Here is a 27194-nt window from a genome sequence, read left to right on the forward strand (position 1 = left end):
CTGTGATGATAATTTCTCAAGGACCTATGATCGATATCAAACAGGAAGTTGCAAATTTTGGTTTGAAGCAGCCATTTTGGGTCAATTCCAAGGGTCGAAAATTGGAAAAAAATCTTCCCTCGACAAGTTTTCATCAACTGACCCTGAATTTGGTACAGATGTCTTTCATAATTGGATACACAAAAAAAAAAAAAAAAGTCTCAAAAGATCAATTGTTGAAATTGCACAGGAAGTTGCTCATATTGGTTTAAAGCCGACATTCGACATGATTGAGTTGACGTGTCTATCATAAAATCATTAGCAACATAAGTTCAAACGTGAACAGGAAGTTGGCCAAAAAGTGGCATTGAGAAAGTTAGATAGTTTTCAGCATGAAATTGGACGTACGCGACACATGAAAATGTCTCAAGGAGCCATTCCAAACATTGAACAGGAAGTCAGCCATTTTAGTTTGGAGTTTTGTGGTGAATTCCAGGGTTGGAAGTCGAAAAAAAAAAGCTCCTCCCACCTGTTCGACAATCGTCTCATAAGTGGGTCAACATTGTCTATCATAGCAGGACGCATGAAAAAAAGGCACAAAGAATCGTGTACAAACTTGAACAGGAAGTCTGACAATTTAGTTTGAAGCTGCCATTTTGGGCTTGATTTCAAGGTTTTGCACTTCAATAACCACCAACTAACCCCAATTGGAAGTTGGCATCCTACGGGAAACGTAAAATTGTCTGCCTTTTCTTGCACAAGTTTCCAGAGAACTTCAGCATCAAGACATTCTCACTTAGTAGACCACTAAAGTCCAACAAAGCTGCAAGATGTACAAATGACAGTCCGCTCAACAACCGGCTCATCATGTGACTCACTGACTTACCAACGCTTGAGCGCGGGCGAGCGTCGGGGTTTTGGGGGGGGTCAAAAGCGTCATGAAACTCTGCTGAGTGGCCAGAAATGTTTGTTTTTAGCGAGGCGTCTTGGCTGTGAATCAGCGGGCTCATTATGACGATTAATGACAGCATCGCGTCCGCGTGACTCACGGGGTCACCAACGCCTCACCGGCCTTTCCACCGCGACTCCTTCGCCATCATCCGGCCGGCACGAGTACTCATACGCTGTCGTCTCAGAGAGAAAATCTTTGTGACACGGCCTTGAAAGCGTAGATGCCAACTGGTCAATCAAAATCTCCAAGTTGACTTGAATTGTATTTACGTCTTTTCCACGCCGTAGTCATCTGCAAAGGTTGAGAAAAGTGACAATCCTATTTTGACAAAGTAAGCAATAGAAAATACTGCTTATGTTTTTAGTAAAAGTAGAAAAATAAATGCTTAAGGAAGGCACAGATGCCTGAAAAAATCTAAAGTACACGACCACATTTGTACTTTGTTACCTCCCACTACTGGATGTCAGAAATAGCGGCCTCATTAAAAGGAGCTAGAAAAAAAAATTTGGAAAAAAAAATGAAGCGACAGCGTGCGCGTGGCTATTAGAAGGTTAATTAGGCAATAATGAAGGGGATACATCAGGTAACTGTGGGCTTTGCCGCAATGTGACTGCGTCTTAATCCCGTCATATTAATAGCAAACGTCGCACCGCAACACTTCACACGCTCCACCGGAGAATTCCGAGCAGGTTCCGTTCGCCGCCTGTCAACTCGCATTAAGTGAAATGAAGCCTGTCAAGATTTCGGACGGATGATATTTGCCTTCGACGCGTCGCTGATTAGCAAAACTTAAGTGTTGTATTTAGCGGCACCCACACCTCCAAATAAATAAATAATTTGACTTAGAAATATGACAGTCTGTAGATAATCCACTAAAAGGTGTCAAGAAGTGATTGGCTGAAAAGAAGAAGTGAATTTAGGCTCATTTTGGCCCTTTCCAGGAGTCCTTACAATGTTTTACACAGCAACATGAAATTTGGTTGTTTGAACGTTTGTCATTGTGTGTCAGAAAATTTTGATGACAATCCATAAATCAGGAAACTAATAACTCCATAAGGGACCAAGTAACAAAATATCGACTTTTCCATTGTCAGGTGCAAAGCTTTTATTATGAGCAATCAATGAATCGATTGTTATGCCAGATGTGACTTTGTACGCCGATTTGTTTTCGTCCTTTACATAATGGGTTGAAAGGTCAGGGTCCAGCATTAGTGTGACCATGTGACCCCCCCCCCCCCCCCCCCCCCCTCAACCTCCCTCTAATTGATTTACAAACGCCACATCAGTCTATTCCGTAACGTCAATACGACTTGATTAGCCGGCGTTTGTCATCGACAACTCTTACTTGACATCTGAACCTGCCGAAATGCCGAGACAACCGCCCCCTCGCCCGGTGCCGTCATCATTATGTCACCCCCCCTCAACCCTCGTACCCCACGAGACCGGGAAAAGTCGACAGTGTTGCCGTTCCCGGGAGGGGCGCATGGGAAAAGTCGGATAATCCGCAAATCCAACCTCGGATTTGAGGCGCAGAGTGCGAGGGGAAGCTAATTGGATGCTTGCTAATAATTGGATTTCTCTCAAGAAAAAGAAAAAAAAAAAGGTAGCAATGGAGGTAAAAAAAGACGGCAATAAATCCAATTCCGTCAATTCGCCCGTCGTAAAGATTAACAGCCAAAATGGATTTTTAACAATGTCACAAAAAGCCTAATAGGCTCATTATTCATGCTTAAAGTTGCTAATAGGTGCTAAAGCAGCCAATGGAAAAAAATACTGCTACAGTACTTAAGTACATTTTTAGTACAGCGGTGCCTTGAGATACAAGTGAGCTGAGATCCGAGCATTGTTTGGAGTATTTTTTTTTTTTCTTTTTTGACTTGTGAGCAAATTTTGGACTTGACTTGCCCTTTAAGACTTATTTTATATAGCCTAATCACCGGTGCCAATTCACATTTCTTGACTGATTGAAATTTGACATAATTATCTCCTCCTTCCACATTTTTTGCACGATTCAAACCATTCCAAGTCCACAGCGTGTCACTCCAGCATTTCAGCATTCACACACAATTTCTACCGCAATTGCATTCTCTAGCTTCAACCAATACTGGTATTAAAAAACATTGGATTCCACTCAATGACTTGAAAAAGTTCTCACGGACAAGCTTTTTCTGGTTTGTAGCCGTCGCCGGGCAAACGTTCCGGAAATGAGTGCAAGCACCACATGTCGGGCTTGTGTGTGCAGCGGCGGGAGAAGTATCGGGAGGAGGTCGGGACAACAAAGCTCTCAAGCCGAGATTACCGCAAAGCACAAGCTTCGTGTTGTTTGTCGGGGGATTGCGCCCGGAAGAGGCTGCCGCACCGCCGCTATGGCGTCGCTCCTTTTCCCAGGTGAAGCCATTAGACGTCCGCCATCATCTCCGAAGGCTTTCGCTAAATCCACCGGCTCCCGCCCGCGTTATTATGCCGCGCGTTCCCGCTGGGGGTTCACGATTCCGCCTTTACCGCCGCGCAAACGCAACAAAGACACTGGAAATATACAAAATCCTCTTGGGAATTGTGCGTGTGGATGTCGAGCTAGAAAAGACGACAAAGACGGAAATGAACTGAAAGGACTATGATGTCCGCTCCCTCGCATTTTGATCTTTTTGCATCAAAAGTTCAATATTGACGGTTTGGCCCCCCTAGTGCAGTATAATGCGTTCATGCAGAGAAATAAGAGTTTCACAACTCCTTTAAGGGTAAACTTTTATATTAGTTGTCGGAATAATTGCAAATAATAAGTTAGCATACATTTTCTGCAATGAAGAACTGCTTCTGTTTGCAATGAAGACTGCTTTGCTTACAAAGAAGAATTGCTTCTAGAATAGAGAGGGTGAGGAGAGGAATCTTCAGAGAGTGCAGGAGTGAATTGTATCAATCAGTTCCTCTCCTCTCTCCTTGCGAGTGTCTTCTCTCCTTTGTGTGTCGTGTTTAATTGATGTCAAACAGGTAACCCTGACAGTCTATTTTTTTTCCGCAGAGGAGAAAGAATAATATGCACGAGAGTATTGCTACATTTTCTGTTCACATGGCGCACATTTAGTGCACTGCTTAAAGCGTTATAACACCAATACTTTGATACTGTTTGTTAGCCCATCTATCACAGTTCCAATTATCTGCTAGCATGAAACTAGTGGACTTATGTGGGTGTCAAATATACACAACAAAAACGTAATTCTCTGCGTTGTTTTGTGTGAAGGTAAACTTCAAGTGTGAGTGCCAGTAAAAATCTTAGTCATTTTTCAATATTTGTTTACTACTTGCCAATTACATTTATATAGCATGCATCAAAAAATGTCATACATTTATATTGCACGTCTGTAAAACTCATTTATACAACTGTAAAACTACATTTATACAACCTATTGGGGAAATACCGTGCATTTATAAAAATGGGACATATTGTGATTTTATATACAGTAGGTGTGCATGGGAATGATTTTTTTTTCCCCCTTTCCCTGTTGATTCAGTTTTTCCAATTGCATGCTGTCTAGTGTAGAGGACATTTTCTTCTCAATTGTCCAGTTGTCTTGCGCCCTTGTTTCGTGGCAGAATGAGGATTATTTATTTATTTATGTATTTATTTTTTGTTCCTGCTCTCCCGCATAATTGTCGTCACTCCAGCGGCACTTTTTCAATTTGACCTTTTCCAGCAGAAATGATAGTATGTGCTGTCTCCCCCCCCCTAAGGCGCTCAGAGGACACTTATCCCGCCATTATGGTTGTATTACCACCAGATTTACTTTTATTCCCCATCATTTTATATGCCGCAATTTCTCCTTTGACATTTCTGTGAATACAAAGAGCAACTTCAATAAAAACAAATGCAGCTAACATGATGTGCTACGCTACGCCATACATGTATGTATGTAACTGGAATGAAAGAGTTCACTGAATAACTGTAGCCACTGAGAGCATAGATTGCTAGCTAGCTGTTGGCGACTGAGCTAATCAGTGACTGTTAGCATTTTAGCGGATGTTCAAATAGCTCATTCAATACACCAACAGCTGCTAATAGTATGTAATGAACAATGCTACGTTAAAAGTGGCTAACACGCTATGTTAACAATAGCTTAATTGTCTAAATTAAGAGTAGCTACTAAGTTATGCTAATAGCTCATAATGAGGTAAGTTAAAAGTGACTAGCAAGCTATGCTAACAGTAGCTAATGAGCTACGTTTAGGGCAGGACTACATTTTTTTTTTGACATACTGGGTTGCTGAGCACCAATTTAATTAAAAAATAAAAATAAAAATTAAACATTACACCAAGATAGATTGTATCAGATTTAAAATCATAATCAGAATGTTTTGAATGGCATGTATTTTGTAAGGAAATAACCCTAAGTTTACAATAGAGTTGTGTTTTTTATTTTTTTTCAACAGTCATATTGTGCAGTATTTGGTTTCCAAACAGGATGGAAAGTAGGTTTCAAAGCCACCAGCTTGGTGGTTGTTGTGTATGCTTGCGATTGTGTTGCTATTATTTAAATGTCATCTCGGTGGGTAGGCTTGGCTTTTGGGCTGCACAAGCTGCTATTGTTTGCTATTAGACAAAAAGGCCAAGTCACGTCGCTAATGTAAAAATAAACATCAGACTCCGCCTAGCGTGGAAAGACGACCACATGCCGACTGCTGACACTTTTCCATGTAAAACAATTACGCCGCTATTAGCATATCTTTTATTAATTGTCCCCTGCATGCATATTACCATATCTTTTATTAATTGTCCTGACTAGCTCGCTAATTCGCGCGTCAAGTGGCTTCGTTCTCACAGAGTGTGGCAGCTGAAGGAATCAGGTCAGATTAGTGCGTCGGCTATCGATAGCTGCAATCAATTCAATTAGTTTGTCATTTACGCTCTAATGTATGCATGGATTTCCCTTTCAAAAATATGCCTTTAATTTCCCCTCGCCAGCGTAACCCCGGTCGTCGTCCTCCCGCCAGCGTCCAGATAATTAAAGGCCGCTTCCTGTCTCGGCTGCGTCTGAAGCGCTAACGCTAATTAGAAAGGGCAACAGTTGAGCCGCATCAATAGCGGATTAGGATTAATTAGGATAGGAAGTGACAGATGAGTGCCAATGACAGCATGGAGGTCAAAGCAGCGTGAAACATGAAACAAAATTTTGTTTTCATCACGTTACACAATTAGCTTTAAAAAGGTATGTACAGTAGACGTTTTTTGAGTGTTTTTTTTTTTTTTTTTCCAAGTCTGAATTCCGCAACGGGTGAAACTTAGTTTTGCTGAGGCATGGCAAGAAAACAATCTACAACTCCAACTGATTTAAAAGTCACCATTCGCAGATTTTACAGTAGACCCAACTAAATGGGTCACTGTTGAATTGGAAGATGATTACATTTCATGAAAAACAGACCATTTATTTGACCATTTAATAATAAAAAAGAAAAGCAACACATTGGTTTTAGCAACACATTCCATTATGGATGAAAAAAGTTGAAAAAATTTTAAAATTAGAAGAGAAGGCTTATACTTCCTTATTGACCCTCCCCATGGTCAGAGTAATTAGTTTGCTGATATTATTTCTGATTTCTCTTTTCAAAGGTTTTAGTAACAGCATTGGCTAAAGGCTAGCTACTGGGACATGAAGAAACCATTAAATGTCGCTAAAAATGTATTGTTATTTATGGCTAGATACTCATAACTGATTTAGCAGCAGAATCCACAGATGGTTGTTGTCATCTCGTCACAATTTCCTAATTGAGCATGTGATTGCTGACAAAGCAGACACATAGGAAAATTATTAACTCATTCAAACCCAAAAACGTGCAATTACGTTTTAATACTTTTTCCTTCACTCTCAAAAAAACATTACATTTTTATTTTTTTGTTTTTTTTTTAATGCAAGAGCATATAGAAGGCGTTGATTCAGCTTCTGACACGAAGAGATGTCTTAAAGAGATGGTAATTATTTAATTTAAAAAAATAAGGGCTGACAGGAGGCAGAAGAGTATAAGAGATCAACCAGGACCATATTGCAAAAAGCTCTTTTTTGAATAATGAATAAACTTAGCTATATTCCAATGGTAATTGCTGCAAAACCGAAAGATACAAATATACTTTTTTACGTTTTTATAGCAATAGAACACAATATTCTGTGAAACTTGCAAAATCGGTCAAAATCCAGTAAAACACCAGAGAGTGAAGGGGGTTGCTTCAGTGAAAATGGCTGGGCGTGAATTTGTGAACAACAAATGATATTTATGGGGAAATTAATGTTGGCAAAAATTAATTAGTATTTTCTAATTCAATTGTGCTTTATGATAGAATCTGAGATTTATGTGGTGTAATTATTATTTCTTGAATTAATTTTTTTTTCATAAATTTCTTTTTTTTTTTTCTTCATTTTTTTTTTTCCAGGGAAGAATTGTTTTTATTTTTTATTTTCTCATATTTTCCCCCCAAAAAATATTAAAATGTATCTTGAAAAAAATGCAACTTTAACCTTTGAAAAATATGCAATATTCTTACCCTTGCGTCATGTTTCTGTTGAATAAATAAATGCAACTTAACTCTCATAAAAATCCATCCTACATTTGTTTGCTATGCAACTAGCTTGTTATTACATTAGCTCCGGCGCTTGTGACACGCTTTGCGTTATTTATGAAAGCGGCGCATCCATCCATCAGAATACGTGTCGGCGTTGATCTAATATTCTATAGTTGACACTTAATGTGTTGCGCTGCAAGCCTCGGGAGGACGCTCTCTTGTGTCCAGCAGGGGCTGCACTGCTGGGGGGCATACTTAGCCCTCGAGCCCCCCAGAGGAGCACTGTTATTATTGTTAATAACAAGTGATAAATAGTGTACATGCAGTGCCGGACCAGCGCACACACAACAAACACATCACTCAGCCGGAAATAGTTTTTAAAAATGGATTATTGTGTCGGACAGAGAAACGTTGTGGCATAGTTGCTATTTTGTACATAAATATACATTTTATACATATGAGTTGATTTTGTATTACATCTTTAATATATTTTGACTTATCCTGGCTCGATACCGTTTAGATATTTTTAAGCTATTCATAGAAATCAGCTCATTTCAAATGTTTACATTATTTTCCCTTTGAGGGATTGAAATGTACACAAATATATGTTAAATATGTATATTTTAATATACATTGTAAAATGTAACTTTTAAATCCATATATACTGCTGAATATTTTATTGTTATAATATTGCTCCAAGATTTTTAAGTGTGCTAATACGTACACTTTTTAAAAGTGATGGAAAAGTGAGGAACACGAAGGCACTTAAAAATGTAACAAAATTATACATCCGTAATATGAAACAGTCAAGAAATACAGTATACTGTACACAACAACATCTTGATTCTCTACAGTGTGCTGTTTATCTAGACCAACTCTTATTAATGCAATGCTTTACATTTATTTTGGTGTCTGTAGATAATCTTATGAATTACAAAGTAGCGTTGCCTGCATGGGGGATTTAAAAAAAAAAAAAGAAAATAACATTTCTTGAACATAAAGGATTTCATTTTTAAGTTGAAATGTGCTTCAATTGTCCCTAAATGTAAAGTCTAAAAGCTTGAATTTGACCTCATGAGGCCTAATGATAACAAAAACGAGGATAAAGTAAACTGTCAAGACCAATATTTCCACCCGAGTCCACTTTTACCATGGAGAATAAATCATATAATGAAGAAAGAATAAAGAAAGAAAACGTGTCAAAGTGTTCCTGGGCCTCGGGCGCTATAGCGTTCTGCTTTCCTTAACGGGCACAAAGACAAGACAGCACATGCCTGCGGGGGGCGCTCTTGTTTATTATTGTATAGCTCTTGTGAACTGGCTGAATGGACATTTTTCCAAATGCTTGGAATTGTCTCAAAGGACAAAAAAAAAAACAAGAAAATAAAACGCACCCTCAAGAAACAAATGTGAACGGGATGTCCACTTTCTTCTCCCGCATTAGCCATTAGCTTTCAAGCTAAAGAGTGCTCACAATGGAAGTCACTTGAAGACCCCCGTGTGGCCCGGAGGGGTTGCGGATAGCAGAAAGGAGGGAGGGGTTCATTTTGGAGCCACAATGGAGTGGTGTGTGCATCTAAACGCCCCCTTTCCTCCTTTTCGGAGTCACTTTTCCCGATCTATTCCTTAGCACTTATTCCGTTCTTTTACGCTGGAATCTCATGGCTGACTTGGCCCATCAAATATTCATATCTCAGGTCGACATTTTCCCCATTTGCCACTCAGGTGCCGCTTTACGTAAAGCGGCTCAAGACTTGCAAATAGAAAATGACATAAATCCGATACAATTCAATTATTTACTTGAGTATGGAAACGTAATCGTAGTGGTCACTTTTAGTCAAGGGTCAGCAAGACGTTTCGCACCTGCCACCCACAGTTTCAGCCACATAGCAAAGCAGTGATGCTTGTTAGCACGAGTCCAATACTTGACGTAAAAAGTGCCCAAATTTCCGCCACTTATGTACTTGAACGTGCACTGTAAACTATTTGTATTTGAGATGGTGGCAAAGCTCTTTTAGATAGAGCTATGGCTTGACTTGACAAAGCGTATGTAGTAGGAATGACAAAATGTTGAATTGTTGTGATTGTATTGTATTGCTGTTAATGTTTATTTTGTTTCTGTAAAGCGCTTTGTGACTGGCTGTTTGAAATTGCTATATAAATAAAGATGACTTGACTTCAATGATGCTCCTCACCCTCACTTCAACATTGTTGCTCGGCCCCAAGATGCCATAAGGTCAAACCAAGACAATATATATTTTTTATATTAAACATGCCTTGGCCTGAACGCAAAAACAAACCACAAAAAATGTGAATTTGTGAATGCCAAATATTCGTTTGTTTAGCATATTTCAACACTTTTTCAAAGGTCAACGTTTTGCCATTCGAGGACTTCCAAAAAATTTGTGATAAACTGTTCAAATTGGTCAAAACGGTCGCCTTTTCCCCATATTGTTACAAACAATCTTCCCGGCGTCACCTCGCTTATTCCGCCGCAGTCGAATCTCAGCATCTTACAGCCAACTGATGAAATATTGAGGTCGGCGGCGGCACCAAAGGGGAGTTCATGTCCGGAGTCCCGTCTCCGACATCCCGGCAGGAATGTCGTACAGGGGAAGGCCAAAAAAAAAAAAAAAGCGGTAATAAAAATTTGATGGCAATGAGCCGGGATATTGCTAGCATTCTCCCCGGCGTCACAATGAAATCTTAATCCGAGTTAATGGAAGAGATGCGAAAGCCTTTCCCCGTTCAAACACACGCTCTGCATTATTTATCAATTATTGTCAGGAAAGTGATTCCGCTCTGAGATTTCGGAGGCGAGCAACGCTGGGAAAACATCTCTCGTCTTTTTGACCTCTAACGCTGGAGCATTTTACAGTAGAGCTAACGTTGCAATCAGGTAAACTGCGGCAAATGGGAGATGGCGGTCATGGGGGGGAAAAATCTAGCTGGAATCCTTTGTCCTGAAGGTCGGCACTTTGCTAAAAGCTGGCTAATGTCTCAAACACGCCGTGATGTTCGCCAGCTTCCTTTTAGAAAGCCTCCCGCCACGCCGCCACTTTCGTTTTTTTGGGGGGGGGGGTTTTCCCGTCCACCAATTACACGTCTGCATGACTTCCTCTCAGCCTAACGCGACGTGACAGGCTGCTCTTCCGCGGCGCAATAGAAACGCTCTCCCACGCTGCAGAACATGGCGCACTAATGTAGCTGCCGCGTGTCCGGCACGGGTGCGCGGCCGACGCTGCCGTGTTCCCGCGCCGCGACATGGCAGCGAACAGGCCTTGATTAGCATTAGCACGTGTAGCCGGGGCCTCCCTCAAGACAGCTCCCACGTCAGTCAGACCCTCGGATATCTTGTGCGCTCTGCTTGGTTAACACGCCAACACGCTACTTCATATTAACGGGCACAAGTGATGTAATTATTAAATAATTGGAGACTACTTAGTTGGGCACGGTGAGGCACCTATTTGGGCCCTCAGAGACACCGTACAATGATTCAAAACATCACAAGTCACTTGTTCTAGCTTACAATGTAAAAGCTAGCAGCTTTGTTAGCATCCCTGCTTAATGATTACAATGACACTGACACAGTATGAACAACTATACAAATGTATTTATTAACTGCCAACGATGCCAACATTTTGTGCTTATGATTGCAATATAAATGTTAACGTTAAATATTGTTTGCTTTTTCTCTTGAATTCATAAATAACCCAAGAGTGCCGCGTTTGTTAGCTCCCAGCTGGGTGACTCCGCCAGACGCTAAACGCTAAAAGCCAAGCAGCGGCGCTCATGCTAAGAGGATGTGTTTTTACTTTGGCGATGGGCAGAAATGCGTTTTACTTTGGCGGGGCGCGTCCTCACTTACGAGGTGATAAAAGCATAAAAAGGAGGCATCAATGTTGGATGCCGCGTCGCCGGGAGGATACTCCGCTACCGTAATTTCAGGACGCCGAAGACGACAAGCGTTTTCGCTTCGGCGTGTCCCGCTTTCACCGCGACACCCAGGAAGTTGCGAAGGGGGGGGGGGGGGAATAGCCCGGCGGGGGTGTTGTTACGCCGCCACGGGTTAACGCAAATGGACGTGTTAGCATTTGAACAGGCGGTGCCATACATTATTTAGCCTCACAATAACATTGCTCTCGTGTAAGCTAGATCCTGTCGCTAGCATGCTAACTAATGAAGAAGCTCATTATTAGTCAGCGGGATCGTCCCTTAGTGACAATCCATCACATATTGATGTCCCGCCTTGTTCTTAACTCACTTTAATTATGAGTGCTGCTTAATTAGAATCCGAGGGGGGTTGGGGGGACTTGGTCGCAGTCCTGGGGGAGGCGTTGTGTCGCTTAGATGTCGCACAACTTCATCAGCAAGCCGCCATCCATAATTCAGCCGCCCTTCGTGTAGTTTCTTGAGTTTAGGGGCAAGTCATGCGGAAAAAGATCTGGAGGAAGTTGGAACGCCAGGGGGAAGAAAAAAAAAGTGCATTTTCTTTTCTGCTCGTCATGTGACCCTGAGTGGGGACGGGAGGGAGGTGGGGCAGAGGCGGCGGGGTGCAGTCGGAGCAATTTCTTGACCTTGTAACCACGGCCGAGGTGATGCCGTTAATCTTCGGGAGGCTCGCCGTGTCAGTAGCGCCCCCGTGGGGGGGACGGCCGCCAGCCGCCCCCGCCCCGCCGAGTTGCACATGAAATGTCTGCATCGGCTCAAACACGGAAAGTTCTTCACTCTTTCTCCCCTGCTCCTTTTTTTTTGTACATACCCTCCATTTTTCATCATCACCAACCTCCCGAACCGAACTCCCTGTTTGGGACCACATAAAGTAAACTAGCATTTAATTAAAACCCAATTGACATTTTCAACATCCTCGTGTCAAGAGGTGCGCCGCCTGGGGGACGGCCGCCAACCACCCGAAAGCCCCAAAACATTTCAAGGCGAAACCAGCAAGATGTCCGCATCGACTCAAATGCAGGAAGTTCTACACTCGTTCTCCCCTGCCTCATTTTTCATCCTATCTATCCATTTTTTGGGTGTCCTCACCACCCTGTTTCACAAACCCGCAAACGAAAGCACATTGCAGTATATGATGTAACAACATTTAATTAAGATTTTCAAAGTCCTCATGTCAGTAGATGTTCTGGTGCAGATGGTGACTGACCAATTTCAACTTGAAAACTGCAGTACGTCAATATATCGACTCAAACATGGGAAGTTGTCCAATTATTTACACGCCTTTTTTTTTTGTCCATTCCATCCATTTTTCAGGATTTTTTTTTTCTCCTTATACCGCGTCCACCCCACACTTCCAACACAGGAAGTTCTTTGCTCATTTCCCACCTGCTTTTGTCTGATCCATCCATTTTTCAGGATATTTTTCCTCCTCTCGACTGCTAGCTAAACAAACCAACTGATTGGGACAACTGTAACAACATTTAATTCAGACCAAATTGACAAGTCAGGAGGTGTCCTCGTGGTGGTCAACTTCAAACACAAACCATTAACTGGATTTGGACCATAGAAAGCAAATTATGTTTAAAATTGTTGCGTCAGACATCTTGAGATGTCTGCTTCGGTTTTAGATTGTCCCTTTTGTTTAGTTTTTTGTCTGATTAATCCACTTTTCAGGATTATTTCATCTGGTCTGCTGCTGCTCTGACCTCAACCAAAACCCCCAAAACAACCATCAACTGTTGGGAACTCAAAAAGTGAACTATGCGCAAGAAAAAAGAAATCCCTTTAATGATACCCCAGTTGACAATTTGGTCAACTTCATGTCAGAACAGCCCCCAGTGCCCACTGACTTGCACTTGCCGCTGCCCCCAGCCCAAACCCCCCAAACACAATTGGAACCAGCAAAAGTGAACTACACCTGTGAAACAACCCTTAATTACACCCAATTGACATTTTGAACATTTCAACAATGAAGAAAAAGTGAAGCTCCCTCGGGGATGCTCCCCAACCCCCCACACCGGCTTGCACTTGAACCCTATGAGAGGGTCTGTATCGACTTGTTCTCCTTCATCTGTCCATTCCATCCATTTTTCACTATCATTTTTTTTTTTTTTTTTTTTTTGTGCAATTCTGCTGCTGCCAAGCCAGGCCCCTGTGCGTCCATCTGTCGCCCGCCCAGCTTGTCCCGCTTTGCTGTTGTTGTTTTTCACCTGCTGCTGGCAGCCTTCAAGCCACAGAAGACACTCTTGTATCAATTACTCACACCTGACAACCTCAGGATAAAAATGTTGCTAACTTTTTCTTTTCTTTTTTTTTTTTCTTCCCAATCATAGCGTTGGCAGCATCTGTCCAGCTGGCAAGCTCTCTATTTACTAACAACTGGGAACATGTAGCTAGCTTCATTAGCTTAGCTTGCTAAGCCTGCTTTTCAGTAATGGCTAATGTTTGCATTTTGAGCTAACAACAGCATAGCATTATGTAAGAGAAAGTGTGCCCATTGATTTGTATTTTTCAATCCAACTTACAATGCTTATGACATCATAGCATTAGCGTCCAACCTGAGTGGGTCAACTGATAGAACGGATAACTATGTACAGTAGGCAACCTCCTAACTTTAATACTTGGAAAATATAAAGTTAGCATTGTGAGACAACATTATTTCTCAAATAATTCAAGAACCAGACAAAGAGAGCCAACAAATCGTGTGCTTGTCAATTTTTAGGTAGCTTAATCTAGAGCTTGGTCACTTAAACATATTGTTTAACTACAATAATTATGTTTTAAAATAATAAAAATGTATCAAAAACTTCAACAGGTAGTCACCAGTGGAGTGTTCTGTTTTGTGTTGTCCTGTGCTATGATTGGACAGTTATTATTTTGGGGGTGTAGCTTAGACAAAGGTGACATCAATACAAAATATAGCGAGACTATATGAAGAAAATACTCAAGAAATTACAAATGAACTCACTCCAAATCTTACTTGTTTATCCCAGTGGATCAAATCCTCCTTCTGTTGTTTTAAAGAAGGCTACTCACTTCTGCCCCATGCAGTTATACTTGAGTACTACAGACAGACTCCCCCCCCCCACCCCCCAAAATTCATTGTTTGCAGCAAAAGCACTTACCGTAATGAAAAGAAACTGGACCAGCGTTCGCTAACAGCTAATCTGATATTTTACGTCTCGTTTGGAGATAAAAACATGATGAAACTACTTTTTTTTTTTTTTTTTTTATAATTAAATATTTGCAGTGGTATTCTTTTGGTATTTTACATTCCTCATGTATATGCCCACGTCCAAGGTGCTAATTTGTGTGTTTGATGCGTGTACTCACAAGTTGTTTGCACACCCGCCTCCACCTGGGCTTGTTTTGGCGTCCTGTCAAAAAACAACAACAACACCACGGTCATGCATGTTTAATTAGGAGGGGACACCGGGACTCCTCTGAGAAGAGCTGAGGCGATGCCCCGCCCTCCTCTTCCTCCTCCTCCTCCTGCTGCTCCTCCCCCTCACTACCCCCAGATTATTTTTGCCTTTCTGAAGTATGGAGGAAAAAAAAAAAAAAGGTATTAATATTTGAAGCTCACTGCCTTCACCTCATATATGCACAGAACACCTCTCGTCTTGAGGGAGACGTCGGTACTTGATTGTAACGTATGTTAAGTGGTCACTTCATTAGATACACTTTTGTGTTGTTTTAGTTTGTACCTTGTACAAATGTTATGGCATCATTTTTTTCTCTTATATTAATTTATTTTTTTGTAAAAGGAAATAAATGAATACAGAAGTAAATTATTAATCATGCAATCATCATTTTAATTTAGAAACAAATTATGAGCAATAAAAAAAAATATTTGATTATAAATAAGTGATTTTTTTATTTTGATTTTAAGTTTAAAAAAATGCAAAAATTGCACATACAAAATTGATGATCAATTATATTTATGTTATTATTATTATTATTTTAAAATACTAAACTGAATAAATAATCCAATTTAAAGACACCATTAAAAAAAATAAACAATTTATTGAAGTTGGTCTTTGCAGAGTACAACTACACTACAGCGCTGATTTCATTTTAAAATAAATTTTAAAATTTAAATTCATGAAAAAGAGCAAGTTAAAATTTTTAAAATTCATTGTAATGAATTTGATAAATTAGCTTTTGAAATACTTTTAAATGAGTTGACTCACGATGACATTTGTCACAACCAATGTCGCCCAAAACAACATGGCCAATCACCGTTGTGGAAACAAAACAGCACTCGTAATTCAAGCTAGGACTTCTTTTGCCATCCTGATTTAGCCATTTGGACACTCATTGCCACAGCGACACTTGCTAAATAATCGGCCACCGTAATGAAGATGATGATGATGCAACAGTTTGAAATCGTTTGTTCAACTCCTTGCGGCGGCTCTTCTTTCCGCCGCTAGTTTGACCCGTAAATGCGGGCCTCTAATTAGGCAACTAATTGGGGAAGGTGCAGGAAAAATAAGGAGGAAGTCGTAGAAAGATAAGGGAAATAGAAAAAGAAGGGAGAGAAAAAGTGAAGAAAAAGTAAAAGGATATAAAGCAAGTTGAAGAGAGAAGAAATAAAAGGAAAGAAGTTGGAGGAAATGGGGGGGGAAAGAGGAGGGACAAAAGGGAGGAAGAGGAAAAAAGTAGATGGAGGAAGGAGGAGTAGAAAAAAATGGAGGACAGAAGGGAAGGTAGGAAGAAAGGTAAAAGAAATGGAGGAAGAATAAAGTAAGAAAATGAAAAAGCATGAAAAGGAAAAGAAAGGTTAAGGGGAAAAAATACAAAAGACTTCATTAGCTTAGCAGCAAATTAACAGTTGTGAATGAACACGCATTGTGATGACATCATCAATGCTTTGATTTTCTTGGCAGCAAATGAACCTTTTTCAGCTTTTTAGCAAACGAGCGGGCGGCTGCAATCAAAGACGAGCTAATTGCAGGTCCAGCTTTTAAGAGGAGAAGATGAAACGTCAAAGTTGAAAGCCTGTCATGTTACGGCTTTTACTTACACTTGCCAGCCCACACTTTTATCACAACTAGAAGTTCACAGCTCTCCCAAATTATACTACTATTATTTTATTTTTTTTCTTCCATATTTTGGGACTAGGCTGCTGTTTGCATATTAGCAAAATGGCCGCAATCACTTTAGCATGCTAGCATGGTTACGAGAGTTAGGGTTACAAATTCAAATATCAAAACAACGAAGCCCATACGTCCATCTGAATAAAAAGTCTAATAATACGACCAACATTTCTATGCAAGCTCATCATGCGAATCGCGCTTTTGCTAGCTCCATTGTGACGTCTAAAATGTTAACCCCTTCCTTTGCTTCACATCTGATTCTAGTGAAATTAGCATTTCTAAAGAGTGTTTTAAGACAAGATTTGGGTTTTAAATTAGTTTCAAGACAGGATGTCCATTTCAACAGGACGAGTAATGATAAGCGCTGTTAGCCCGTCACGCTAATCATGTTAGCACTAGCGTGTAAAGTCACATCTGCAATGTTACCACCATTAATTGCATAAAATCTCATTCTGAACAAATTGGGGTTTCTAATCAGAGTTTTAAAGACAAGATTTGGATACTTAATGAAGGTTTCAAGCCAAGAACGGTCAAAGCTCCATTTATTAGCTGGCGATGCTAATCTGGCTGCTAGCGTGTGACGTGACACATAAGATGTTAACAGCTTCATTTGCATAACATCTCATCGCGCTGACAGCAGCAGTTAATGCGCCGGCGTTTACGTGGTTACGGCGCGGGGGACAGGGAGGAGATGAAAGCAACACGTACGTTACGGTAAAGTTGAAACGGGACAACGCCGGACATTTGACGCCGCCGCGCATCAAAACCGCTCGTCCCACTCGGGCCACGCTTGGATCACATGACGCCTTGTCGCCTTATTATTCAATTTGAGCGCTGCCAGGCGGGACAAACGGCGCGACAAGCTCCTCTGGGAGCGGACGCCGCCGTGTTTTGTCGTCAATTTGCTCGTGTAAGTGAAAGATCTTTTGACGTCTTTCATGTGTCGCTTAAAGACGACGGCTGAGCGCCGCTCACCTGAGAACAAGCCAATCAAATAAGTAGACGGGATGCTAACTTAGTTTTTCGTTAGCGGACGTTAGGGTTAGCCTGGCCCAAAATCCAACTTTGAAACTCTAACCCTAAATTAGACTTGAAGTCGAGTCTGGTTGTGCCCACCTCTTGACCAAAAATAGACGATCTCTCAACCGCCACCCTAATGAGGATAAGTGGTATAGAAAATGGATATTTTCTGAGTAGCTTGCGGGGGGTGCACCATATGGTTTACCACCCCCACCCCTTGCAGCCCTACTAGCTAACGAGGCTGCATCCTGTCTTTTTTTGTTGTTCTTTTTTTTTTCCCTAATCCAAAGCGTTCATTTGCCAAGCGCTTAAACGAGGCCCGGGCTGCGAAAAAAAAGCGGGCTGGCTGTAAATGATTCATACAAGTGTGAATTTTGTCCGTCTTTGACGCCGTCACGCCGTGGGAAACAAATAGCAGTTTATGCTGAGGATGAAATATTCAAATGAGGCGTGTAAAATAAATAAGTAGAATGAGCCGTATACATATTTACACGAGACGTTTGCCATGTGTGATATCGGGAGATAAACCCGAGCGCAGACGTGAGGGAGGGGAAAAAAAAAAAAGAAAAAAAGATGTACAATGAGGCAAAAAGTGCTCTGGGATATTTAGCGCCAATAATTTATGAGCAGCGATAAATCATTTATTTAGCGCCGGCTTCAAGTATTTATCCGGCGTCGGCCATTAGAGGAGGCCGGTTAAAGCCTCGCTCCAGATATTAGCATATCTACATTCATAGTTCTCGGCTTTTTTATGATCTTACGCTTTTAAGGGTGCGGCCCGCCTCTCGCCGTTGCGTTAAAAGCATTCAAAAATAAAACTCCAGCAGCTTGTTTGGGGCATTTAGCGTCAATATTTACTAATTTATTTATATATTTTACCACCGCCGGCGAGCAGAATTCTTGATTTGAAACTGTGGCCTTGAATCGCGTCAATGATCGTATGGATAATTGAGTAAACAAGATTAATAACGATGGTGTTAAACTGCTATATGAACGCTTTTATTTAAATAAAAAAAAAAACTAAACATTTTAGAAGATTAATTTTACAAAATTCTACATATAACTCGCCTTTGAAAGCATTTGACTGATGGCAAAGGATTGGGAAGAGCAGCACTGCCACCTAGTGGCCTTTTAAGGCTACTGTTGGAACAAATACGTTTAGTGTGGCTGGCAGGCTGCCACCAAAAAAAGCTAAAAAAAAATAAAAAATACATTTGGAAAAAGTGAAAAACTTTTCTTTTTTTATTTTAACAGAAGAATTGCTTTGTAGGTCTACCAATGGTTAAAGCCTGATTATGTCATTTCTGCTGAGTCAGGTCACACTTTTTTTTTTTTTTCCCCCTCATCCTTTCGATGCTCGGTTGCGCCTATGTAACCTCCACTTCCAGAATGTGTTTGTTGTCAACTACAAACCCAAAATCCCACCATCATACGTTATCTCTAATTGACAAATATTTTGGAAACAGTCAATTTACTTTGACAACAAGCGCAGGTTCTTGCAAGGCGCTGCCGGGCTGCGGCGGCGTCGACGTCACGCGAGCGCGTTTAAAACATTTAACCCACTTCTCTCCGCCGCCAAACGTCTCGTTTTTTTTTTTGAAGCCGCTTCATAACTGCAGGCTGTGCTTTGTAGCATTTTTAACACGCCGCCGTCAACCCAACCTGCACTCCCAGCACTCTCGTTAGCGTTACGCTAGGTGTTAGCGCCACGCCATAGAAGCAGGCAGCAGCCGCGATAATAAATCCTGCAGGTAGCCTGTGGGTATCTTTCACATTAATCGTCTGCCTGCCGCGTCTTATGTGCACTTTTGAAACATTAACAAGACCTTTGAGAGCGGGGCCGGCGAGTGTGGGGGGGGCTGCGGGGCAGCTCACGAGCTCAGGACGCGGCTCGGTGCGCTTTAATGTTTTATTGAAGAGAAACAAATTATTTTGGCCTTCGCTGTTTGGCTTCAGAAAGAGTGAAAGTGGAGACGCGCGCACGGCAACTTGAAACATTAACGGAGCGCTAAGCCAAAATGCATACCAATCTGCGCTCCTACACGCCTGTCTAGAAGCGCCATCTTGGAAAAATACAACAACATACACGAGAATTTTGGTTTTGTGCTTACGAAGGATAAATAATTAAAGATGCAGGCTGAGGTGAACAAGCAACAAGAAGTAAACAGCATTGCTTCTTGAGATTTTTTTTGGTGGGTCCATTCATAACAGGCTAATGAACCACATGCTGCTTCACCACCTCTCCAATGTGACCCAAGGTAGCAGCCTGCTCCTGGTGACTTTATTAATTAAGCGAGCGTATTACACGGGCATCATGTTCAATGATTCGGCTCACGTAACGCGGCATGCTAATGATGCTAACGCTGATGAAGGCGCCCGCTAACAGGAAGCGACAGGAAAGATAAACGGCGCGTTAGCTAGCTAGGGCCGCGCTCACAAACGGCGCCGTCCTCCCGAGTGCACGCCTCAATTTATGCATGATTAGCGGCGCTAATGCTAATTGCATTAATGTAGCAAGCCTCCACCTGCCTTCAGTTGTTGCCTAATGTGAGAACGACACATTAGCGAGACGCTCCAGCGAATCCTTCAGGACCAGGAGATAATCGCGAACGGGGCGTGATTGGTCGCGTCCAATTACGTTGGAAGTAATGGGTCCTGAGGACGGCCATGTTTGTCGTTAAAAACGCGAGGCGGAATGAAGGAGTTCCACGCGCTGACTAGAGAGAGATTTTACTACACAATATTTACTGTTTTTTTTTTTAATCTTGCAAGAAATATACATTTTAAAAAAATGTAGACAAATAAATACTAAATTAAAATGAAGCATTTACAAACAAAAACTAATTCAAATGAACTACATTTAGAAAACAAAACTCAAAATGAAATACAAATTCATTATAAATTAAATAGATAATTATTATACCTCTGCTGGCAACCAATCAACTGTCAAGATGTGAGCTGTGATTGGTAGGTGACCAATCCACCACATTCTTCCAGTGTGCACTCTGTGATCGACTGGCGACCAATCAAGTTTTCCAGTATGCGCTCTGTGACTGACTGGCGACCAGTCCATCACTTGTTTCTGCGTACACTGATTAACGGGTGACAAGCTCATCGTTTATCGAGTTTGGTTCTGTGTTTGACTGGTAACCAATTCATTGATCATTTGATTAACAAGGGAACCTGCCCTTTGGTTGACCGGCGACCAGTCTCGCGTTCAACCTGTGTCATGCGGGATTGTAAACAGGATTTGCGGGAGAAAATGAATGGAAAACGCCGGCATGCGTAGCTCCGGTTTAACGAGCGAGCGTCGGCCTCGTGACCTCGGATTCGGTGGGAGGTCACGGAGCGGACCTGAAGGATCCTGGGAACCGGGCCGGCGTTCGCTCCATCCTACAAAAGCCGTGTTTGTCCCAGCCGTGTTAACAAGCGGACGGGACCTTTGCTTGCGCCAGACGCTTGACATTATTGATTTTGTCCCGGCGACCAGTCGAGGGAGTCGTAATGAAGGGGCTGAGCGGATCATCGATTCAGTCTCCCGGCCGTGACTCTCGGCTGAGCCTCCTCAGGGGATCAATCAACTCCAAGTTTTTCTTTACCCGCTGTGAGAGGATTTACACGCTAATGTACCATATTTCCTTCTTATTTGATATAAGTCCCACGAAACGTGCATATATGCACATAATTTTTGTTTATATACCATATTTCGGATGTCTCCCGCGTAAAACCTTTTCAGTCGAGACACGTCAACATCACGTCATCATCATTATCATCATCAACATTGCGGGAGGATCCTTATTATTTATTTTTATTCCGCAACACAAAGCAGAGATGAAAGCGAGCGCTTGTCACATTTAAAAAAATGTCTTGTGACTGAAGCCGCCGTTCGCTTTTGTCGTCTTTTCCGCAGACGGAAACGTGTCAATAGCGGCGGCGTGTACGGGATAAACTGTCACCATTTCTTCCCGCCGCTCGGGGAGGATGACTTGTCACGTCGCGTTAGCACAAACACGCAAAACTTACGCCAGTTTTTCCTTTTTTTTTTGGTTCTTTTGTAAAATGAGTGTGTGCGTGTGGCTTTTACTTTGCTCCTTTTTTTTTTCCCCCTATCGGAGACGATTTAGCTCACAAACGTCTCAAACACGCAAAATGGAGCCTGACGTGTAGCAAATGGTGTCGGAAAATGTTAGTGTCACTATCGTTTTCCTTCTTAAATTTTTTTTTTTAACGGGATTTTAAAAAAGTGAATTGTTCAGGGGGCTACGGCTTTTTTGTTTGAAATCACATTTTGACATGTTATGATTTTGCTCTTTTAAAAGGTAATTACTGAAAAATTATCTTTAAAGCTTTTTAATGGCATTTGTTTTATAATTAAAATTTTGATTGTAAATGACTGTTTAATATTGTTTGTTCACACAGTATTTTTGTTTTGTCCGGTATATTCAAATATTTTTCTTTTTAGAAGATAATTCTTGTTAAATCATTTTGGGGACAAAATTAAAATTATTAACTCATTCACTGCCTTTGACAAGTATACTTGTCAATTGTATTTTGAAGAGCGGGGCTAAATGGGGGCGAATCTGAGCATGCTCCACTGTAAATATCAAACTTGGAAACAACTTTACTGATGCCCAACCACCGGTAGATGACATCATTGCCCCATTTTATAGGAAATAAACACAGTTTCAGAGTCCATGGGAGAAATGGCTGTATTTTGGCAAACCTACATTTTTCTGCTGTCAATTATAAAAGAACGGGACGGGACAAAAAGTAGGGAGTCTATTCTGTTATTTGGTAGATTCGGTTTATATATAATTATTGAATGTAATATCACGTGAGTATTGGAAATGTAAAAATTTTCTATAATGACTGGCAGTGAATGAGTTAACCTTTAAAGTTTTTAGTTTTTTTTAAATAAAGATTTTTTTTAATAGATTACATTTTCAGATTTTTTTTTTTAATTAGACTTTTTGTAATTATTTTTATTTATTTTTGCTAGGTTGGAAGATATTTATGGTTAAACCTTTTCAATTGTTTTATTAAATTTTACTAGCCTTTCTTTTTTTTTTTTTTTTTTAAATAGTTCCACTGCTATTTGATGACAAGTTTTTTCAATTTATATTGTACATCCTTTTTAAAATGACACATTGTGTAAGCCTTTTTAAAATGATATTTTAACATTATTACTTTTAAATCTGATTTTGTGTGTGCTCTTAGTAGCTGATCTCCTCAACGACACATTTCATGCGTACTATTTCGTCTTTTAAATCTTATGTACTGTTCATAGACTAACGCGGCATGTTTTGGCAGGAACAGGTGCAAAAGTGGTGGAAACAAGAGTTCTTTGGGCTGTTTCACGCTTCATTTTGACATTGTTACAGTTTCAAGATTCCTACCATTACCACTCATGATATGTAAGTGTTGATCAGAAAATCTAATGCTGTTGTTAGCTGAATATGCTAACATTACGTTAATGCATTGAGGCGTCGTTACTAGCCATGAACGACTTCTTTGTTGTCACGTTGACGGCTGGAAATGAGGGGCCAATCTTTCTAATACGTACAAACATAATATAAACATTGAGGTAAATATGATATAATAATATGTATTTCGAATATAAGTGAGGTAAATATCCACGGGTGAGTGATATTTAATTGGCATTTGCAAGTTGTGGAGTTGGCGGGCGGAGAAAAATTAAAGCAAAACTCTTTGAAGTGCCGCATGATTTTTGAGCTGCGCGCATTTGAATATTTAAAAGTCGGCGTGCGCGGCAGCTTTTTTTGATGTGCCAGATGATTAGCGAGAGGGTTTGTTCGGGAAACTCATGCTAAATGGACGTGGGAGAGGCAACCCGGTGTAATTGCGAGGAGGCGTCGCAGCTAAATTGCACAGCTTTTTTTTTTTTTTTTTTTTTTTTATTAAGCAGCACAGTAAACAGTTGATTCAAAATGCTCATTTTCTTTCCGCCGCTTTTATGTCTTAATGAGACGAGACGACAGACGCTTCAAAGCCACGTCGGCGGGAGAACGACGTGTGGTGCGAAAGGGAGGGGCGGGAGAGAGGGCGGTGACGCGCCCGCGCTTGATCACAGCCGCTTCTTTGTCGCCACAAAAAGAAAAGAAAAAGCAGCGAGACGGCGGACATTTTGTGACGGCGACGGCAATCATGCCTGCCAACTGCGTCCACGACCTGGTTTGGCAATGAGATGACGTTTTTAACGCTAGTGTTTATTTGAGTAGCAGTCGAGCTATGCTACGCTACGCTGTTACAAAACAAGTAATGCGCTACGCTCCCAGCGATGACGTTCGCATAATCGTTTAAACCCCTATTTAAAAAAAAAATCCCCACATGTACCATTGTCAGCTAAAAAGTAAATCATTTACTAGTATTAACCATGAAGTAATTTTTAGTCAAAATGACAATGATATGCTGCTACCGAACTAACTAAGGGGCCTATTCACTAATGGTTTGCATCGCCTTTGCACGGCGCTAACTGGTAAAAATGGAGCAATCCGGGAGTGCAGAATTCACTAAACGCGCACCGATAGAAAAATCCGTCACGAAGTGCGCTGCCAACCAGATTGCGCCATGGTGCGCCGGTGTTTTTTGCATAAATGAGGTAATTTGCATACGTTTGACGCAAAATATGCCCACCCCAATGCAAATGACTCATATACAGCGTCTAATTCACTAACGCCAGCGCAAATAGCCACATGGAGTTTTCGTGACGCAAATAACGTTCATGGAAAGCATGTATAAACCTGCCGCAACCTCGATCCCGGGATCATAGCAGCAGTGCATGTGGCACGGTGCACGTCCCTTTCTGGCTGATCACGCAGAGAGTGAGAGAGTGAGAGAGTGAGAGTGAGAGTGAGAGTGAGAGTGAGAGTGAGAGTGAGAGTGAGAGTGAGAGTGAGAGTGAGAGTGAGAGAGAGAGAGAGAGAGAGAGAGACAGAGAGAGAGAGAGAGAGAGAGAGAGAGAGACAGAGAGAGAGAGAGAGAGAGAGAGAGAGAGAGAGAGAGAGAGAGACAGACACAGAGAGAGAGACACAGACAGAGACAGTGAGAGAGAGACAGAGACAGAGAGAGACAGAGAGAGAGAGACAGAGAGAGAGAGACAGAGAGAGAGAGAGACAGAGAGAGAGACAGAGAGAGAGCGAGCTTAATGGCGTTATAAATGCTTACTCTCGGTCAAATCTCGCTTTCTGATAATGCCATCTTTCTCGCAACTGTTACTTTAACAACCATGGTGTGGTAAATCAGATGCAAATTTGCTCCAAGTTGTCAGTTTTGTGGGCGTGTTTGCGCCGCTATGCAATTTGAGCAATATCCTTTGTGAACAGGTGGGTAACTGGGCGCAGACCGCGGGTGCAGTTGTGGTGCAATAATTTCGCACTATTACCGGACGCAGCGCATTCTTTGTGAATATACCCCTCAGTGTGGTGAGAGATTGACAGGCGGGCCTAGCGAAGCGCAAAGTGAGCGCGTTATCCGCCGCTAACGTCCAAATTGTCCAGCTGAGGTGCTCTCAGACCAAACTGATCAATGATTTTTTTTTCTTTGTTATTTTTGCGTACGCCGTGACGAAAGCCCCCAAAGAGGCTCGCTATTGACATTTTGAGGCTTGCGGCGGAGGATCGATGGCGACCGCTCAAGACGTCTGACTGAGCACCAGACGTCAACATCGTTGGTTGATTGATTGATTGTTTGATTGATTGGTGGCTGGCTGTGTAAATAAATACACACTCTCTGGGCACTTCATTAGGTACACTCGACAATGACAGTCAATAGCACAAGAGCTGCGTCCTCAATCGGTGGCTAGCGCTAAGAGCCTAACCGTCTCTGCCAGAGGTGTAAATATTGACGGTGCAGGTGGAAATGATCATTTACACTCACCTGATTCGTCATCTGTCAGTCACAAGTCCCGATGAAGTCACATTATTATTATTATTATTATTATTATTATTTTTTAATCTTCATATGTGGGGTCGGTCACAGATAATCATTTCAGATTTGAAAAACCCTTACGTGTGTAGCAGGCCTTGCTATATAGTATCACAACAGATGTTAGCGTTTTCTCTCGTTTAGCTAGTTATTTAGACGCCGCGCTATTAGCACAACAGTTGCATATTTGCAGTAATGAGTAATTTCACTGACTTTGGTCATTTCTCATCAATAACAACACATTCCACTGAGTGTGTTATGGTACTTGATGTTGTCTGTTTTTCTCTGCAGCTCGTTTAGGCAGCAAATGGGTCCTAATTAAGGGCTTCCTTGGTGGCCGCCCAGGCAGCGCGTGACGGGTCTGGCGTGTGTCGTTAGCGTGTGGCGCTAATCAGAGTGACGCTCTGTTAAATAAAGCATGAAAAAAGCTTTTGCCGTCGCCGCCGTGATTCATCAACACGTCGCCCATTTCCCTCCTAAAAATCTTGGACTTTAAATAATCTAGCGGCGCTGCTAACGTTAGCTAGATTATTTAAAGTCAAGAGTTTTACCTCTTAAGAGGAAAATAAAAGCTCCACTGATGGATTTTGAAAGAGATGAGAGCTGCCAGGAAGTATCAGCACATGCTCCACGTCTCCAACTGTCAGCAAGACTCAGACATGCTCCATTGACATCCTTAGCGCTGGATCTTGCTGTATTCCAGCATAACTCTTAGCGTGTAAGCATTTGATCCATTCTCATTTTCAATAGTAGCCTACCCGACTCAGGGGATATTAGCATTTTATCTGTCTTATTTGAAATATTACTAGACTTAGGACAGGATGTAAAGTCTTTATGGATCTGTCAGCATTTTCTCAATTAAGTTTAACTGCTAGCATGACAGCTGTTATGTTAGCATTTGATTCAAATATTACACGACTAAAGAGCATGCTAGCTTTTTTTTAAGTTTGATTTTAAAAAGCACCAGCTTAAAATAAAGTTCTTATGGATCAGTTTTAACACTTTCTCGACTTACAGTAGGCTGCTGTTTGTTAGCGTTGCAACTGTTAGCAATAGCATGTTAGCGCTGTTGACTTGATTACTACCCAACCTGCTCTTTTTTTTTTTTTTTAAATCAGCTCAGTGTATGAATATAAGTATTGATTGATGGGACAGCTGCCTCATGTTTCCTCACTTTTGATGGTGGTCAAGTTCTATCTAGCTCACAAGAGGTGGCAGGTGTTCCATATAAGTTAGTCCATATTTCAACTTCTCAGGGGGGACAACGATGGGACCGAAAAAGTGACATGCGCAAAGGTGGCAGCTTTTCACACGTGCCAATAAATGGCGTTGAAAGGCGTCCCGGCTTGTTTGGTGGCGGTTGAGCAACACCCAGGCCAACAAGGTGCGATTGTACACACAATTAGCTCACAGCAGCCCCTCACGAAAAACAAAAAAACAAAAAAAAAAACACTGATCCGGGCCGCTTTGCAAGCCGAGGCGCATCTAAACACTGCCTCTTACCGGGAAGTGTGAGGTGGCCGCCTCGCGCCTGTTTTGACACTTCTGACACACAATTGCTGAGCGGCGTGTCCACACAAGCTCGCCTCCAGGAAGACATCCAATCCCAGCATCGTAGCATGTTCACAGCTAGCACAAACCTCCACTGTGAAAACAAAAAGCAGATCAAATAGCAGTGTAAGTAAGTATATAAGTATTAGTAG

The 27194-nt window shown here is 41.6% G+C and overlaps 1 protein-coding gene across 3 annotated transcripts in view; it reads right to left on the reverse strand.

Annotated features, from left to right (window-relative positions):
* Nucleotides 1–27194, reverse strand: part of tgfbr3 (transforming growth factor, beta receptor III) — a 259659-nt gene that overhangs the window by 186950 nt on the left and 45515 nt on the right. For all 3 annotated transcript variants that reach the window (XR_013285283.1, XM_077533668.1, XM_077533667.1), the window contains 2 exons: nucleotides 26995–27136; nucleotides 14762–14805 (listed from right to left, as the gene is read on the reverse strand). The gene's annotated coding sequence lies outside the window, so the exon portion shown is untranslated. The remainder of the gene's footprint in view (nucleotides 1–14761; nucleotides 14806–26994; nucleotides 27137–27194) is intronic.

This window comes from Festucalex cinctus, chromosome 10 (genome assembly GCF_051991245.1).
Source record: "Festucalex cinctus isolate MCC-2025b chromosome 10, RoL_Fcin_1.0, whole genome shotgun sequence".
NCBI classification, from domain to species: Eukaryota; Metazoa; Chordata; class Actinopteri; order Syngnathiformes; family Syngnathidae; genus Festucalex; species Festucalex cinctus.